The sequence below is a fragment of the Ochotona princeps genome, chromosome 3, assembly GCF_030435755.1.
Source record: "Ochotona princeps isolate mOchPri1 chromosome 3, mOchPri1.hap1, whole genome shotgun sequence".
NCBI lineage: Eukaryota > Metazoa > Chordata > Mammalia > Lagomorpha > Ochotonidae > Ochotona > Ochotona princeps.
This window is the reverse complement of record NC_080834.1, coordinates 40,216,058-40,235,169: the sequence shown is the minus strand read 5'-3', so window position 1 is coordinate 40,235,169 and position 19,112 is coordinate 40,216,058. Positions and strand designations below refer to the sequence as shown.

Genomic DNA, 19,112 nt, shown 5'->3' with positions numbered 1-19,112 from the left:
TCTTTATTTTGTTTGCTTTCTTATGCTTTTAATTTCCATTCTCACAGAACCTATTACTGATCAGATTAAAGCAAAAACTAAAACCACAATCTGTTTTTTACTCTGGAAGGAGTGTGCTTCCTAGGAAGGACAGCTGTGGTGTTGGTGCTGCATGGTGCAACTATGTTTTGCAGGAAATACAATGGATGCATTCAAGTAGAGAATTCTTAAATGACTTAAGATTTCAGTTATCAGAAAAGCTGGTAGATCATATCCAGGTGGTTCCCAAATGCAGAGCTTATTCACCGGTAAACATTATGGAAAAGTAGCAAAATAACAAAACTTGCCACACACAAAAAATGTCTGTGAACTTCCACCATGATGAGTTTGACGAAAAGACGAAGGCTGCAAACATCTTCATTCAGCTATAGATGGTGAAGCCAAGATGGAGGTAATTGAATGAAGTACAACTGCATTTAGTGCTGGTGTGAAACTTCCGGAAGCATTAGTTTCTTTTTTACAGTATGTCAAAAACGCCTTATTTGACTCACAGCTCCACTTGTGTTCTCTTGAAGAGAAGGACACCCTAGAGGAGAAATGCTGGTTCAGTAAAGAAAGTCCTGGCCACTGGTGGAAGAAAATGCTTTCCTAAATATTCATCCATGAGATGAGCAAGAAAACATGAGGATTTAAGGAAGCCAAGGTTAAACTGACTCATTGACTTTTGTGGCAGTGCAGCGTATTTTTGGGTTAAGACTCACTTGTTTTCCTATTCTGTCATTTCCCAACACTAGGGGACTTAAATGAGAACTCCCTGCATGTTTATTGACATTCCATTAGAAAGAGCATGAAGCAAAGCCAAGTGTTCCTGCTTTTTTAATTCAAACTACCCACAAGCACTTCGTGCTAAGATGGCAATTTAAAATATATGAGTTCTCAATATTTTCTTGATGCATTCATGAAGTGGAAGAACATAATATCTTCATTTTTTTTTATATTTCAGCTGAATAAGGAAAACAAACTTCCATGATTTAGAAAGCACTTGATCTTAGATACTTGAGGGCCATTCACGTCTTTAAAATTATTGAGAATACCAAAAGATTTGGTTTATGGGCATTATACATATTGAAGTCTACCATAATTGAAATTAGAACAAAAAAGAATGAACTATTTATTGATTCATTTAGTAATGGCAATAATAAAATTATTACATGTTAACGTAGGTACTATACTTTTTAAAAGATTTATTTATTTTTATTGCAAAGTCAAATACACAGAGAGGAGAAGAGACAGAGAAGATCTTCCGTTCATTGATTCAATCCCCAAGTGGCTGCAATGGCTGAAGCTGAGCCAATCTGAAGCCAGAAGCCCGGAATCTCTTCCATGTCTCCCAAGTGGGTGCAGGGTCCCAAGGCTTGGGCTGTCCTCGACTGCTTTCCCAGGCCACATGCAAGAAACTGGATGGGAAGTGGGGCTGCTGGGATTAGAATGGGCTCTCATATGGGATCCTCGTGCATTCATGGTGAGGACTTTAGCTACTATGGCTACTGTGCCGAGTCCGGTACTACATATTTTTAAGGAAAAAAAAAAAAAGAAATAAAATGAGTGACATCGTTTTATATTTTTCTGAATCTATTTATGAGATAGCTAGATTATCATGTCTTCCTATTCAATTATTTTTAACATATATCAAGTGCCTTCTTAAAAAGAAACCCATTGAAAAATTACCCTTTATGCTTCGGAGAAAATTTTCACAGAGTAAGAATAGAATTCTTATCATGGAAATTCGGTTCAGAGATATCACTACTTTTTCTTCCTACGTATTGGCGGGAGGCAGAGAGAGAGTAACTGCTTCTTTTCCATCATCACTTTTTTTTTTAAGAAGATTTACTTATTTTTATTGGAAAGATTTTACAGAAAGAAGGAGATATAGAGAATAGATCTTCTGAATGATAGTTTACTCCCCAAGTGGCCACAACAGCTGGAGTTGAGCAGAAGCCAGGAGCCAGGAATGGGTGGAGGGTCCCAAGGTTTAGGGCCTTCCTGTTCTGCCTTCCCAGGCTGAAGCAGGGAACTGGATGGGACTTGCAGCAGCCTGGACACAAACTGGTGCCCATATGGGATCCTTGCACATGCAAGGCGAGAATTTTTTCCACTGGGCCCAGAAAGATATAAACTTTCAAATTTAGATATTTTTGCATTTCACTGCTAAATATGTAGCAGATATAAGCAAGACCAATTATGAAATAGGAGAGACGGGGATTCTCTAAAAATAATTTCTTTGTGTCAGAAAAATATTTAATTCATGAAGGCATAAGCTCTCTGATCTCTGTAAGTGTGTAGCGACACTGAGGAATCTGGTCCACTAAGGATAATAGGCGCAAAACCAAAGTAACCCTTAGAGTTGGGGAGGCCTGCTGTCATCATTACTCCAGTTCTTAACTTACGTCATCTTGCTATCAAACTTAGTTCATGATTGTCCGTTGAGGAAAAACCACTGTCTGTATCAGTGGGTTGTAAGCTGTGGCACAGGTTTGTGATTAGACCAAGATCAAAACCTAGAAGCTAAAACAAGAAACTTGGTGGGGTTTGGCATATATTTGTGATATTCCCAGAATCTACTTTGGCAGTAGCACTGCAATGATGCATTAGCAGGATCACCAAGCAAGGGTGGATTATCCCAAGTGACATGAAAGGAGAAACCAACCAAAAAAATCCTTCTTTCAGTTTCAGTGCATGGTAGATATTACACAGAAATCAAGCACTACAATACACAAAATCGATAATTCCGATAGCCAAAATATGAGTGTCATTTCAGAAGAAGCACATATAAATTTTAAATAAAATGCCCAAGAAAGTACACTGAGGGGGAAGTCTCTGGGGCTGGGTGGGCCGGGGCCCATCCTCTGCCCTCATTGAGTGGTGGATGGGATTGGGGAGGGGCACGACCTTGGGCTTGGGGGTTTAAATTTCCAGCAGCCTCCTGACTGCTGGTGGGTCGCACCAGGACGTCTCATGCTCGGATCCCTGATGCCAGCCACCTTGTGCACGTGGTGAACTATCCCCAGGCGGCCAGTGTGCCATTTGGTGCTAGGCTCTGCCTGCTGGCCACCCTGCCGGGAGCTCTGGGGTTTGGGTTCTTTGAATTGCTGCTTAGGTAGTTCCAGGTTAAACCCACTGTGGTTCTGGGATATGAACCAGTCCTAAAGATTCCCAATGGCAGTAACTCTTCCATTGTAGAACTTGTAAGCACTTAACAATGCTGACCATTGAACACCAGTCCATGCAAAAGCTAAGGCTCAGGACTTGTCCAGTAAGATCATATCCTATTACCTGACATGATGATGGATCAGGAGATGGGTCACATTAGGCAGGGCCATTACATTAACTAGCACTCGAGGACCATATCCGGGGGTAGATTCTGTGGGGAATGTATGGGCCAGACTCTATGGAAAATCTAGCCCCACTGGTTAGCTCGAGAGCTGGGATGGTGATGGACTAAGCTAGGTGTGACCATGGAGCCTGCCATCACTCACAGGTAAAGGAACTGACAACAGTCTGGACTGGTCAAGGCAGCAGCACCCGAATGTGCATCCTGAACAGAGGGTGGGGTGGGCCTGGCTGCAACATTCACCAGCTCATACATGACCAAATGGAAGGCCAGACATCTCTGGGAACTGGCCTAAAACCCAATGGCATGTATGAGAACTGGGTCTGGGAGTGGATTAAGTGGAGGAACTTGGGAACTCCCCTGGCGAGTCATAGCTCCTGCTGGTGAACATGTGGTCCAGACCGAGGGGTCAGACAAGCTGGGCAAAGCAGCTCCAACAGCTGGCTAATGTGTGAATTGGTAATGGAACAGGGTGTACAGGACAGGACTGAGCAAACCTTAGCCTACAAGCAAAGCTAGAAACCACGATGGAGCACAGGTCATGCCGAGTTAGGCCCTTGTACCTACTGGTCTTCGTGAGCCACGGACGCTAAGCCACAGTGTCTAAGGCAGAAGTCGGGAGAGGTGAGGGGCTGAGCCCAGCTGAGTCAGAGCAACCACTGGCATGCGTAGGATTTATGACTGGGAACAGGCCTGGTTGGGGAGTTAAGGGGTCACCCTAACTGGGTTGAGGTTCCCACCAAGGGGCATATGGGCTGTAATGGGGGCTGCGTTCTGATTAGGAAATGGTTGTAGTCTCCCTTGGCACAAGTGTGGACTGGGATTGGACGCACCAAACTGGGCCAGACTCCAACATCGACTGGTGTCCTGGAGGACCAGGGAAGATGCAGGACGGACTAGGCAAGGTCTCAACCCCTGCTGAGCCATGTGTGAGCCATATGTGGGTATGGATGAGCCATGGCTGGGCTGAAACATCTAACAGCAAGGACCAGCTTGGGTTGAAGGCCAGTCAGGGTAAGCCACTGTTCCTCCTAGGACAGGAGGTAAACTGAATAGGGCTGGCTCATGGACCCCCTGGTATGTGCAACATCTGGCATTTCAAGAGGTTCTGATGGAGGAACTTGGGCAACTCCTTTGGCAGGACATAGACCCAGCAGGTAAACACAAGAAGCATGATAGGAAACAGCCCAAAATAGGCCTTGGAAAGTTTCCCACTGGTATAGATTTGGCATGGGTCAGGGGCAAACCAGGCTGAATCAGTTTATGTCATCCACTGGCAAATCTGAGCACCAGAACAGAGTGTGGGTTGAGCCTGGTTCGTTCATGACAAAAACCAGTGCACAATACGGAATGCCAAGGTGAGGTTGCCTGTACCGGATGTGACCACAGCGCCCAACCAGCACGCATGAGAACCAGGAAGGGAGGGGCGGAGTCAGCAGGTGGAATAAGAGGGACAGGTTCCCTTGCTGGAGAGCTATTCCCACTGGACAGCGTGAGCTGGGATGGAAGCAGAGCAGACTAAGCAGGGCTACAACACCTGTGTGCCTCATGTGGATTAGATCAGGGAAAAGCCAGGCTGGGCTGATTATTCCTACTGGTGCAAAAAAAAAAAAAAAATTAGAGTGTGTGAGGGTTGCTTGGGCTTAGCCACAGCATCAGCTGGAAGAAGCTGGCACTGGGGGCTAGTTCTGTCAAGTTAAACCACAGAACCACCTGGAGAGTGCATAATCTGGGAGTGAGAGAGACCTGGGAGGGAAATAGTGGGCTCCTCCCTCTTGCATTACCACTCCTGTGGGAGGGCAGAAAAACTAGGAAAGGGACTGGGGTGGCTAGACAAAGAGGCACCCAACAACATCCATGGGGGCTGGATAGTTGAGCTGGTTAGATGGAACTAAGCTTTAATACCCATTGACATGTACAAAAACCAAATGGGACGTGGGACAGACTGAACTAGTCTGCTTCACATACTGGCAAACCAGAGTAGGGGGCGGGCCTGGTTGGGGTTATTGTGGGTCACTCTGACTGGGTTGCAGCTCCCACTGTTTATGTGAGGGCTGAGTATGTGCTGGGCAGAAGCAAGCTGGACTGCAACACCCTTTGGTTTCAGTGGAAGTCGGGGCTGAAAACAGAACCAACCCAGCAATTGCAAACATCATCTGATAGGGGTGATGGACTGTGCCGGGCCCTGTGCTTGCTAGTACATACAAGAATCTGGTCTGAGAGTACCTCAGAGACAGTTTCTTTGGGGATCTCCCCAATTGAAACGCCGGACTCAGAACCCTAACCAAGAAAAGACAGAAGACAGAACAAGTCAATCAATCACCTCAGCTGTATGTTGGCAGTGAAATACTGGGCAAACGGAGACTCTAAGATGGACTGTGTCAATCAGTGGATTCTTCAATGACCTCATCGTGCTTGGAGTGGCGAAATTGGCAGCGATTCATAACTGGTGAACTATCAAAACCACTTCAGGAAGTATCCCAGAGCATGCCCCACATCCGGGACGTGGGGTGGGTGGGATTCTGGGTGAGGCTTCTCCCTCATTATCCCCCTTTACCTCTGATACATGAAGGAAACAATATGGAAATAATAGTCTTACCCACTTTCCTATAGCCTTTGAACCTTTTTACCCTAATTAACTATGTAAAGATTGTAAAAAATATAATAAAAAATGAAAAAAAATGCCCAAGAAAACTGAAAAAGGTAAATAAAGAAATGATTTCTACTAAAAGGGACTGAAAATTATGAAAATACATTAAGGTAAACTAATTCTGCATGTGTAGCACTGGGATCCAGTATGGGCTCTGGTTTAAATCCTGCTGCTCCAATTACAGTCCAGCTCCCTGATAATGGCCTAGAAAGCAGCAGAGGATGGCTGGAGTCCTTGGGCCCCCTACCCACATGGGAGACCTGGACAGAAGTTCCTGGCTCTTGGTATGACATTGGCTCAACTCTGGCCATTGTAGCCATCTGGGGAGTGAATCTGCGATGGAAGACTTCTCTCTCTGCCTTTCTTTCTTTCTGTGTACTATCTGCCTTTCAAATATTTCTGCAAAGACTTATAAAATAAATCTTTTAAAATGATGAGTATTATAAAATAAAGGATGAGTATTGTAAAGAAAGCTTAGACAACTCAAATATAAAACTATTAAAAAAAGACCCTACTATAGTTGATTCCGCAAACTGCATATATTTGAACAGAGTTAGTGATTTGAAATAAGTGATTGTAGATATGATGTGGAGTGTATCTTAGGCAAAATAAAATTACGGTATATGTGTAGCTTATTTGAAAGGACATAATTTTATTATTCATATTTTCTTCTAGTATTCATTGAATCAAAAATTTCTTGTGAATATCAACATTAATTGATAAACATAATTTCCTTCTGAATCGTTGTTATGACTCTCTTTACAAGAGAATCATCTTATATCCATCAGAGTCTAGGGGAGATCCAACCAGAAGTATTTTTAATAAACTCTGTCTCAGAAATCCTATGTAACAGAGCATAGTGAATTCACATAGGAAAGGAGTAAAGGAATAAGTAGAAGGCTAGAATTTTAGAACCAGATTCATTATTTCTCAAGAGTGAAGAAAACATAATATTGCAAATTGCTTCTTTAGAGTTCCAAGGCTTTTTGCCATCCTCTGCTTTTTTCTTAGGTCACAAGCAGGGAGCTGAATGGGAAGCAGAGCAGCTGGGACACGAACCAGTGCCCATGTGGGATCCTGGGAGATGCAACAGGTGGAATTAATCAAGCAAGTATCCTTGACAGGATGTAACTGGTGGCCATAGCAGCAATAATAACAAAATACCCAAGCTTTCAGAGAATCAATTTCACTGCCTTCATCCCATTTCAAAAAGCTCATAACCTCAGTCTACCATGAAATAAACACTTAAAAGAGTAGGAGGGTTAAAGTTGCTGGAAGTTTAGGAAGGGCGAGTAAGAAATAGGAGTTATGAGAAGCCCGGGATTTCTTTTTAGTGAAATTGAAGTAAGTATAGAAAAATAAGATGAAGGAAAATGAAAGGGGCTTAGGCCCATCTGGAGCAGCAGAGGTTTTAAGGAACTTACACTGCTTTAACAGTGAAGATGGAATAGACAAAATTGTCAAAGACTGTATGGCAATATCCAAGCAGGATATGGCTGTAATTCTAACAAAGAGAAAACTTCCCTGGCCCAGCTGAAAAGAAAGAATGATGAATTTTGTGAATGGTAGCATTCTTTTGCATATCATCCTTGTACAGGGACTATGCTAGTCTTCTCTGTATCGTTCCAATTTTAGTGTATGTGCTGGTGAAGCAAGCATGGTGGCATTCTTTTGGCTAAGAAAACATTTCAGCTTGTGTGCCTATATGTAGGACAGAAATCAGAATGATATAGGTCAGATGAGACTTTCTAATCTATGGTTTCTTTGCTTATTTATAGCATACACCATTATTCACAGTGCTGTAAAGAAAGCATCTCTGGCTCCTAGGTGCAAGGTTCCTCTCAAGAAAAAGTTCTGAAGAGACGCTTCAGCTATGTATAGGCATGTGGCAAGAGGAAATTCCTAGAAAGCACCAGGAGCTGGGGTTAAGAACCAAGTAGTCTGCTGCCAACAGAATGCTCTTATCCCGAGTTTTTTCATGTTCTACTAGATTGAATGAAGGACTTGTCCTAACTACAGGTAGTTCTGACTTCCAGCAATTTGACTTTTACTGAGTCACACACCCTTTGCTCTGCCAATTACTCAGAGTCCTGGCAGGAGGCCACACACAGATGCATCATTGGCACTGAATTCTAACATAACCGAAAAGTTCAGACCCTTGAGTCTTGAATTCCCATAACCCCATGATAGCCCCAGCGGCCTTTTCTGCTTTTTCCTCTGGCACTTAATGTCAGTATTCCTGCATCAATAATTATTGTAAGACACATCATACACAGATTTACTATTAACCTTTGTGAGCCCGTTCTCTCACGTTAAGCACATAATACTAATTATTATTCATTGTATATTTACTATGCACAGGTTGATGTAAGAGCCATTTTGAATAGATAAGTATATTTAATCCTGTAAAAGATTCCAGTGGAGGATGCTCATAATCCTTTTCAGAGTCTGGATTTACTCCAACTTTCTGCTAATGTAAACCCTAAGAAGCAGCCAAGAGCTTCCATTAAATAGCATTGATCCTCCCCAAGAAGATACTTAGTTAACTTTTAACCACAAATTATTTATACCAGTTAGAACTTCAGGAGGTTATGCATTTTTGTACATCTGATAAACAAAGCAATTAAGTTCTGCAGATTGTGAAAACACAGTATATTGTACGTGTTTGAATTTAATTATAAACAAGTAATATATCTGAATATAGATGTTATCATTATTATTTTTCATTTAAGAGGCAGAGAATGAGAATAAGAGAAAGAGAATTCCCATGCACTGATTCATACCTTAAATGCTCAAAATAGCAGGATGTAGTCCAAAGCAGAAAGAGATGTAGAACCCTATCTCTGGATGGCAATCAATCAATCACTTGGGCCATCATCATTTCCCCTGTGGTCTGCATTTCTATGTGTGTGGACTCAGGAATTGGAGGTGGCAATCAAATATCATAACTTCAACTTATAAAAAATGTCATCAGGTTACTAATTAAAAAATTATTTTTCAAAACACTGCATCTTTATGGAAACCAATGCAAGTCAGTGCATGTAGAGTTAAAGTGATTAATTAGAAATTCAAGAATTGTCTAAGAATGATCCAGGAAAAGAAAAGCAGATGGTCTTTGGAAGAGACTATACTCTTGGTTCTTGGATGCAGATAGTATGAATTTAAAATTGTATCAGACTTAAAAGTCTAGCCATTTACTTGAATTTCAAAGTCATCTTCCCAGAAGGCATCTTTTGATGGAATCCGAGGGGTTAACATTTATTTAGAGGTGTTATGGAAATATCTTTTGAGGTCAGTTTGCTCTCTGTTAAAATGTTGAGAGATTTCTATCAGTCCCATACATTTTTAGAGTATCAGGTCTTTTCATTAGATTTTTAGATAATAAATTGTGGTCTTTGGTCCAGCTAAATGCTGAAAGCCTGCTTGATTTGTATTTTTCTTGTTACACTACATTTACTGATAAACTTGGCAGTCTCATGTCCTGCAAAATGTTTCTGTCTCCTCTCATCATGTGTTGAGTTCAATATTGAGACTTTCAGAGAATAAATCCTTATCTTTGCTAGTACTGATAGTTAGTATGTGAAAGGACTTCAAATGCTTCATGGAAAATGAAATTGAAAGACAGCTTTATTTGGACTGGTATAAATTCTGATGTATTGTATAAAGAATACATCTCAAGTTTTAGCTGCTCTACTTCTTAACTTCATTGCTACGGTAACTGGGAAAGCAGCAGAAGATCGTCTATATGCTTTGACTGCTGCTAGTTACTGGGACACCAGGATGGAGTTTAGGTTCCTTTCTTTGGCATGAACTGGCCACAGTTGTTGAGGCCATTTGGGGAAGTGAACTGATAGATTCTGTCTGTCTTTCAACTTGCCTTTCAAGTAAACAAAGTATTTTTCTTTAAGATAAGTTAATTTGGGTCTAAACACTTTTACATATTTGAAATGCATGTTATGAAGCACTATACATGAATTTTTGGCACCCAAATTACTTTCATTTCTAATTTCACTATCCAAGAATTTTATGTAGCACATTCTATATGATATTGACATCTATGGCCTTCCCCTATGATCACTGTTGAGGTTAATGGTTTTAAACCGATTTACCTAGCACTTTAGATTTGTAGGAGTACCTGGTTCCTGCTCCTCCCTCCAGTTTTCTGTCAACGCGGTCCTGGAAGACATGAATAAAGGCTCAAGTGATTGGGTTCCTCCAGCCTATGTTGAAGTCCTGTGTTGTTGTCTCCTGGTTCTGATCTGGGCCTAATGTTTTCTCTCCTCCTCCAGCGCTCCCTTTCTCTGCCTATCAAACAAATAAATAAAAATTAGAGAAAAAATATTAAAAGTTTTGTACAAATGAATCAAATGTAAAATTGACTTTAAAGGAAAATAATATCAGCAGGAGTAGTCCCGGAGATGAAGATAATAAATCCCTTCATCATTAGATTCAGTGTGCTCTTGAGAAGGTAAGAAAGATGCAATGGTACTCAAACCACTGACAGCTACATCTCACTTTTTGTTGCCATACACGTTGTACAGATCCATTCATAGAGTTGGAGTTTGAAGGAAATGTTTCATTCCTCATAAAGATATCTTGACATAGTGTTTTAAAAGCTGGGGAGGCATTAGTGTGGTGCTGAGGTGTAAGATACCATTTGTGATGCTGTCATCTCATAACAGTGTTGGTTCAAATCTCAGCTGGTCCGCGTCTGGTTCACTTCCCTGGCAATGAACCCGGGAAAACAGCAGGTGATGGTCCAAGAACTTTGGACCCCGCCAAGGACAAACAAGAATGAGATTCCTGATTTTGGCCTCACCTAGCCCTGCAGTTGTGGCACGATGAGGGGTATACAAGCAGATGGAATGTCTCTTTTCTTCGCTCTTAACCTCTTTTTGTCACTCTGATTTTTGAATAAATAAATCGAAGAAAAGAAAAAAAATGAAGGAAACATGGTCATCACCCAAATTAATAGTAAAGCTATTAAAATTTTCATGTATTTTTTTTTTAACCTTTCATCTGGTCATTTTTTTTCAGCTGTATTTTTTTAACAATCAGATTTTAAAATATGTTGAAATGTTGAATGTGCAATACCAGTAGCATTGTGGTATAGTGTATTAAGTTTCATCCTGTAATGGCATCTCATATGTGAACACTTTTTTTTGCTGACTGATCCACTTCCAATATAACTTCCAGTTAATGAGTGTGGGGAAACAGTGGAGGATGGCCCAAAAGTTTAGTTCTTGCACCAGCATCAAAGATGCAGATGAAGCACCAGGCTTCTAACATGCACTTAGCCTACCCTCCATTGAGGTTGTTTCAATGGATGTAAGATTTTTTTGTCTCTCTCTTAACTGTATCTAAAGCAAATAAATTCTCAAAAAGAGAATTGAGTCCATTGTATTGGCTCAATTGTTTCACCTTCTTGCAAGTGCCAGGATCCCATATAGACTCCAGTTCATGTCCTGATTGCTTCACTTCCCATCTAGCTCCCTGCTTATGGCCTGGGAAAGAAGTGAAGCATGGCTGACCCAAAGCCTTGAAGCCCTGTAGCCTATGGGATACTTAGGGGAAGCTCCTGTTTCCTGTCTTCAGATCGTCTCAGCTCTAGCAATTGTGACCATTTGGGCGGTGCACCAGTGAATCTTTCTCTCTGTCCTTCTCTCTGTAAATCTGAGTTTTCAATAAAAAATAATAAATCCTTTTAAAAAGAAACGTCTTAGTGCACCTTCTAATGCATTTTATCTCATTCCACAGAAGCAGCTGTTTTAATTTTTAAAGTGTTTTAGCTGTTTCTTTTGATAATCGTTTCCTTTTTCTTAGTAGAATGTTAATAATGTTATTTATTTTTTAATATACTCATTATTTGCCATGATTACTGTTATTTACAATTTTGTGGAAACAGAGGTTCTTCTCTCCCTCTTTCGTTCTTCCCTCCTCGTTACCTCACCTCCATTATTCCCTGAAATATAACAGTAACATAGTCCTTTACTAACAGTTACAAGATTAACTTTCTGCTATTTAGATATATCATCACATTGTAGGTAAAGGCAAAGGTAGAAAACGTAGTATCATGCTGTATAGATTTATTTACATTTTTCAAAATTTCAGGCCTGCTTTTATTGGGGGATAGAGGAATAAACTGTGAAGTCATTGCATCCTCATATGCTGATTTCTCTTATGTGGCTTATTTGTGAGAATATATGCGTAATCTTAATTACCTATATCTATTTATTTTGTAGTTTGTCTAAAGGCTATCTTATATCAGAATGAACAAAGATATTTGCCTTTTTGGGACTGGCTTATTTCACTAGAATGATGGTTTCCAGTTGGGAGTATTTGTTGCAAATGGTAGAATTTCATTTGTTTCTATGGCCGAGTAGTATTTGCTAGAGTAGATGTAGCACACTTTGTTTACGCTGTCATCTGTTGATAGGCATATGGGTTGTTTCCATGTCTGCTATCGTAAGCTGTGGTGTTATATAGAGAGGGCTGATAGACCAATTCTCAGTTGTCTGAGCGTTCTTTACACTGATTTCCATGGAGGTTGCACTGGTCTACATTCCCAAAAACAGTGAATTAAAGTACCCTTTCCTTTACATTTTCATCAGCAGTTGGTTGTTGACATTCTCACTGAAATTCAGTTATTTAATGATTTTAATCATCACCCAGTCTGATTCTACACTGTTACCTATTGGTTTCACACAATTTTCTTTTCAATGCACAAAATAGAGTGCATTGAAAATAGAGCGCAAAATAAAGTTGTTGATTGAAAATGCAGGGAAAAACATTGTTTTTAGAGGTTGGAGGAGGAAACAGAGGAATATAAGAAAGAATGTTCTAGAACTCTAGGAAAATAAATCTTTTAGTTACTCATTTCAGTGTATTCTGGAGGAGTAAGGGAAAGGTACTATATGTGTTTTATCAACTCTGTGTGTGGAAAGAATAGCAAATCACTTACAAAATTAAAAAAATAAACCCTGCATATGACTCTACAATGAGTTTTATCTATCTTAAAGATTAGGATAGTTAAAAAAAAATTCATGGTTATTAGGGCTGGCATGTTGGCACAGTGGGTGAAAACATTACTTGTGATACTATCAAAATGTAAATTTTCGCCTTGGGTCTCTGTCACCATGTTGAAGAGCTGGGTGCAGTTCAAGGCCCTGAATCCAGCTGGACTCAGCCTCAGAGCTTCCTCTTTGGGGAACAAACCAGTGGGTAGAGGAGCTTCTTTTGTCCCTCTCCCTCTTAACTTCAAATACATAAATCTTTATAAAACATCTCATATTTGAATTAAAAATATGTTCATTTTGGTGCAAAAAATTGAAATTCATGTGTCTTTCTTCATAGTACCCATTTTCCATTGTGCATGGACTTCACTTTGTTTTGTCTCTAAATACAGTTATCCTTTTAGTTCACATTTCCTTGACCTTTCTGAAGTATCCTCATAAGACAGTCAATTGTGAACCTTGGTTAAAAGCAAATAAACTTGGGGCCCAGCGGCGTGGCCTAGCGGCTAAAGTCCTCACTTTGAACGCGCCAGGATCCAATATCGGCACCGGTTCTAATCCCAGCAGCTCCACTTCCCATGCAGCTCCCTGCTGTGGCCTGGGAAAGCAGTTGAGGACGGCCCAAAGCCTAGGGACTCTGCACCCGCGTGGGAAACCTGGAAGAAGTTCCTGGATCATTGCTTCGGATTGGCATAGCATCAACCATTGCGCTCACTTGGGGAGTGAATCATAGGACGAAAGATCTTTCTCACTGTCTGTCCTCCTCTCTGTATCTGACTTTCCAATAAAAATAAATAAATCTTTTTTAAAAAAAGCAAATAAGCTTGGAGTAACAGAAAAACGGTTTTTTGCTTGTTTTCTCTAGGAATGAAATCTGGATCAAATTTTTAAGAAATATGTGTGTTTGGTACATAATGCAATGGCTCAGTGGCTAAATCCTCGCTTTGTGGGTGCTGGGATCTAATATGGGTACCAGTCGATGTCTCAGCTGCTCCTCTTTCCATCCAGCTTCCTGCTTGCAGCTTGAGAAAGTAGTAGAGGATGACCCAAAGCTTTGGGATTTTGCACCCATGTGGGAGACCCAAAAGAAGTTCCAAGCTCCTAGCTTCAGATTGGCTCAGCCTAGTGGCCACTTGGGGGTGAGCCAGCAGATGGACAATCTTTTTCTCTGTGTCTCCTTCTCTCTCTAAAGCTTCCTTTCCAATAAATAAATTAATACATAAATAAATTAATCCTTAAAAATAAGAAATATGTGTGTTTATTATATGGGTTTTAAGTGGCATAAATCAGGTAGCTTTTGCTGAGAACAGTATGCTTTACATGTTGAGGACTTGAATGTTTGACCTGAATCTTAACTCTGTCAGTTCAATGCCTCATCTGCTACAATATCCAAAATAATATTTCCCTTATCTATTGAAGAGAGAAAAGTACCAGCATTTATATGTATATATAAAAAAATAATACTATCCCTTTCCAGCAATACTGGTGGAAATTGAAGTCATTTTTATGAGGTGCTAGATACAAATGGCCTTCAGTAAATGGAGACTACTCTGCTACAAGTTTATTGAATGACAACAATATGAGGTGCTGTTTGGAAATGATGCATGGTCATAGAATTGGTATTTGAAGTTCAGGTATTTCAATTGATAATCTAAAAGTTACAAAATTCCATGTGTCCAATGTTTTGTGTAGATATATATATGTATATATTACATGCATACATATTATATAATCTGTCATCTGGTGGTTAACTCACACATTTTATTGATGTGAGAAGCAGAGAAGAAGAAGCTGATAGAGAAATAATCTGTGTCTTATCAGTTCAGTTCCACAAATATCTGCAACAAATGATTGAATACAGGAGTTAGGAAATCAATCCGGTCCTCCAATGTGGGTGGCAGAGACCCAGTAACTTTAGCCACTATCTACTACCTCACATGGGGTTCATTAAAAAGAATCAGTGCTTGGAAACTGAATCTGGACTTGAACTCAGAGACTCTCACCTGGGCTATGGTTGTTACAATTGGTGTCGTAACCACAGAGTTCTATGCCAGCCTCAAGGTAATACAATGGCGCTGAATGCTGTTGTACTCCCTGTTTTAACAATTTTTCAGCTTCCTTACCTTGATGGTTTTCACCTTGCCTATCTTTTTGCACAACTCCTGTTCATGCCATAAAACTTAGAAGAAGGAAAAAATCAAGCACTCTCTGAATGACTTGCTTCACTCGCTATGCTTGTGCTACTTAATTTCCTAAGGTGCAGAAATCATTATCCCAGAGTGGATGAAGCAGATGGATAGCAAATATTGATAAAGTGAATGAACACACTGTGCAAGCATCACACATACCTACCGGGCAATCTTCCTTTTTTTTCCCTTTAGTTAACTACTTTGATATCCATTCATCTGTTGTGGTAAGATAGTATCCTGGATTCCTTCTCATTTCCGATGTTTATTTGATTAGCTGCTTGACCCTAAAAGTAATTTTCGTCTCTCGCTTACCCTTCTGTCACTTTACCATAGTCTGTCAGCTGGTGTGTTGCCATTACCGAAAACTGGTTCCTTGGTCTCTGTCTGACCCAACCCTGGTTCCTTCTCTACATGTCGTCAAGGATGAATGTTTTAAACTACAGACACAATTGTATTTTAGGAATCCTTGTTGATTTATTGCATTAAACATCTTGACAGTTCTCCATTCTGTCAGTATAATTCCAAAACCTTTAGTTTCTCATAAAACGTCATTATTTGCCTCCTGAAAGACGACCTGTTAAGATTCCTTCCATCCTTTCGGTCATCCTCTGCTCCAGTCCAACAGAGTACTGCGTTAAGTGGCAGGTACCCCTTGATGTTTCATCACATCTTAGTTTAACGACATTCTTTCTCTTATTTGTCTGGATGAGAAGCATTCAACTAATCTGAAATATTCCAGGGGAAGAAATGAGAAATACACCCTGACTTCAGGAGAAATTAATCTTTCATTTTTTTGTGTACTTACTGACATTGAAAGAGTTGAAATGACTTTTAATGTGTTTCTTTCTGGACCATGTGAGTCTGATAGAGCTGGTGGAGGAATGTTGGTCATTTTCTTTGTGCCTGTGTCATTTTCCTCTGGCTTCTTTATCACAAACATAATAGATTGAAAGAGAATTTTTCTTTTTACAGTGCTGAAAGACAAATGTCTGTAATTGGTGTCACTTGGTTAGCATTAGTGAATCATCAAACAACTTCACTGGATGATGTGTAACACACATCTTCAAACTGTTGTTAGCTTATAGCTCCATTAACTCGTTTTCCCTCTCCCTGGCTCCTGTTTTCTACCCTTCTATCTGTCAAATATCTGCGTTTGTCTTGTAAGGCTGCAAGAGATGACAGTGAAAACTCTACCAGATAATTTGGTACAGTCTCCCCAACTCAAGATCCTTAACATATCACATCTTCAAATACCCGCTTCACAAATAAGGCAATGTTTGAAGGTCCCAGGAATTAATATCTAATATCTTTAGGGGCCAAAATACAAAGTATAGTGATAAGGCAGGCATAGTACAATAGTCACAGAAATTCTCCTCCCCAGAGAAATAAAAGAAAAAGAAAAAGCTTGCTGATCCCAAGCAATTAGAAAATACAACCAAGACAAATATCATCAGATTTCAAGGTCTGAGAATTAGTCACTGTGGCAGAAGCTCTATTCTCAAATCTATACTTCTTGTGTATGTCATGGAAATTCCTTATATTGAGTAACAGGGTCCTCCCAGTTAACCCTTTCTCTGTTTTTGTCTTCTGTTGAGAGGCCTGAATTATATGATTGATGTCTTCGGTACTAGAAGAAGTTTACTTGACCACAGAACACAGTTTCCTAAAAGTGGTCTTTATTAATTTCTTCAACTTAGATAAACTGAAACTTTCCCAAGCTATGATGTATTAACTATTTTATTTTTGTTCAATAGTTCTTTCTTCAATGTATCTTTGCATCTACAATTTATAAACAGAAAAGCACATTCAAGCTGTATCTTTAACATTGTGCTTGAAATCTTCCCAGATAACTATCCATGATCACTTCTTAAAATTCTTGCTTTCTGCAAAAATATAGTGCACCATTCTCCCAATTCTGAATAACAAACTCATTTTCCTTCTGAGCTTTACCAGAAGAGCTGTTATTATTTGTATTTCTACCAGTAGTCTATTTAAAATAATTCAGGTTTGCTCTATCATGTCTCAATAATGTTCAAACCTCTACCTCTTGTTCAGTTTCAGAGACACTTCTGTGTGTTCACTTGCTGGCCAGAGCAACTGAAATCTTTACCATTTGAGCTTCCACATGAGAAACAGAATGGCTAGGCTCTTTCTGTCAATTAATTGCTGACAAAGTCAATCTGCACTTCAGCAAGCAGAACTTTGGGAGACATAACCCTGGGACGATTAAGTACTGATGTTCACAGCAGCACCTCCAGTCTTCCGTAAACATCCTAGTTCTCCTAACCCCTTTAAACTGCTTGAAAGGCATTTTTGCAAATCATTTTGGGTAGTGATCTTTACTAAGAGCTGACTGACTTCAGTTTTATCTGCAAAACAATGAGTATGACAATACCTAAACAATTGTTTGATTGCAATAGTTGGGAAGTGAAGACCATGTCCTAGGCAAGTTGACACATAAAACTCATCCTCAAAATAGTCCAATGGTTAGGACAACAGTTGGCCCAAGGCCCTGTTTTCATTTATGCTGAGTAAATAAGCAATTGTTGTCCCACTTTGTAAGTAACACTTCTGCTGCTCTCAGCTCACGGTTGTATTTGAATTCTTTGGTAATTACTTAAATGAGACCACCATAGTCAAAGTCAGTCTCAAAGTTAGAGACAATATTAGTGCCCAAATCTTGGCCAGCTTACCTTTGTGTATATCCCTATCTTTGCTCTTCAGAGAAGTCACGGTATCACATCTATTGATATAGCAAATTTTGTGTCAGAAGGAAAAGGGGCTAATTGAGTTTCAAGTAATTAGTAAATAAAAGGACATACGTCTGTCAAATACAGTCTCTTTCCAAGTTTAGCATGTATCGATTTGAATTATTCTAAGAATAAGTGAGATTATTTTGTTCCTTCTTGTGAATTCCTACTCTGCATTTTTCTTTGGTTACTTTAGTTTCTTCATCTGTCACTCAACCCCTGTCAGGAGTATGAGAAGTATGTACTGGGGATCAGTTCCTAAAACACAAAATATTAGGTTGTCCTATAAAATCTTCAATAAGTCAAAGTGAAGTTACATCAAGAATTAGTCAAAATGTGAACTATTTTTAACACTCTAAGACACTGCAAGTGCTCTAAGTGTTTGCCATCCAAAGTTAAAATCCATACTATTCACTCTCAGCAACTTGGAAAATAATTGTGATACACCAGTATTTTCTTGTTTGTACGTTTTTCCTTGAATTTCCAGAAATTACCCATAGGGACTTTGTTCTCTGTCGTTTTGTTATGTTTCTGTAACTCAGTAATCCTAGACGAGGAAGCACTTTAACTGTTTCCATAGTGTAGTGGTTATCACGTCTGCCTCACACGCCAGAGGCCCCTGGTTTGAAACCGGGTGGGAACAATTCCTTTGAAGATTAGTTAGATGTGAAAACAAAAGCTTTGTAAAATAAAAGAGGGAGTGTATCTTGCTTTAAAAAAAAAAATCAGTATTTTATGCTTTGACTTTTTTTTTTGCAAATGTGAAGCGTCCATTTTAGCTGAATCATATTTATTAAGAAAATAAAAATTATATAGAAGATTTTGAATACTAGTGTTTACACTTGAGCAAATTGTTTAGGCATATCATCTGTTTATTTTGGTTCTTGGAGTATAAAGAATGAGTGATTAATTTTAATTGTTAGCATTTCTCAAAAGTCTCAGTCTTGTGCTCAATTCTAGAAATTTGTGCAATTAAATTTCTTCAATTTCTTTCCTTTGATTTGAAAGCTAAGGAGACAGTGGCGTTAGCATGTGTAAGGGGGAAAAATGGAGCATTCTTGAAGCAAATTTGAAGTGAATGGGAGATTTTTCATTCTTTTTTTCCTGTATTAAGAACAGAACAGATTTCATGTAATTTAC

At 39.6% G+C, this 19,112-nt stretch overlaps 2 non-coding genes across 2 annotated transcripts; one reads left to right on the top strand and one right to left on the bottom strand.

Moving 5' to 3' along the window:
- Positions 1-7,572: 7,572 nt before the first annotated feature.
- Positions 7,573-7,675, bottom strand: LOC118758950 (U6 spliceosomal RNA). The gene has a single exon (XR_004995897.2). It is a non-coding gene; the product is annotated as a U6 spliceosomal RNA (small nuclear RNA).
- Positions 7,676-18,542: 10,867 nt separating this feature from the next.
- Positions 18,543-18,615, top strand: TRNAV-CAC (transfer RNA valine (anticodon CAC)). Its single transcript has one exon. It is a non-coding gene; the product is annotated as a tRNA-Val (tRNA).
- Positions 18,616-19,112: the final 497 nt, after the last annotated feature.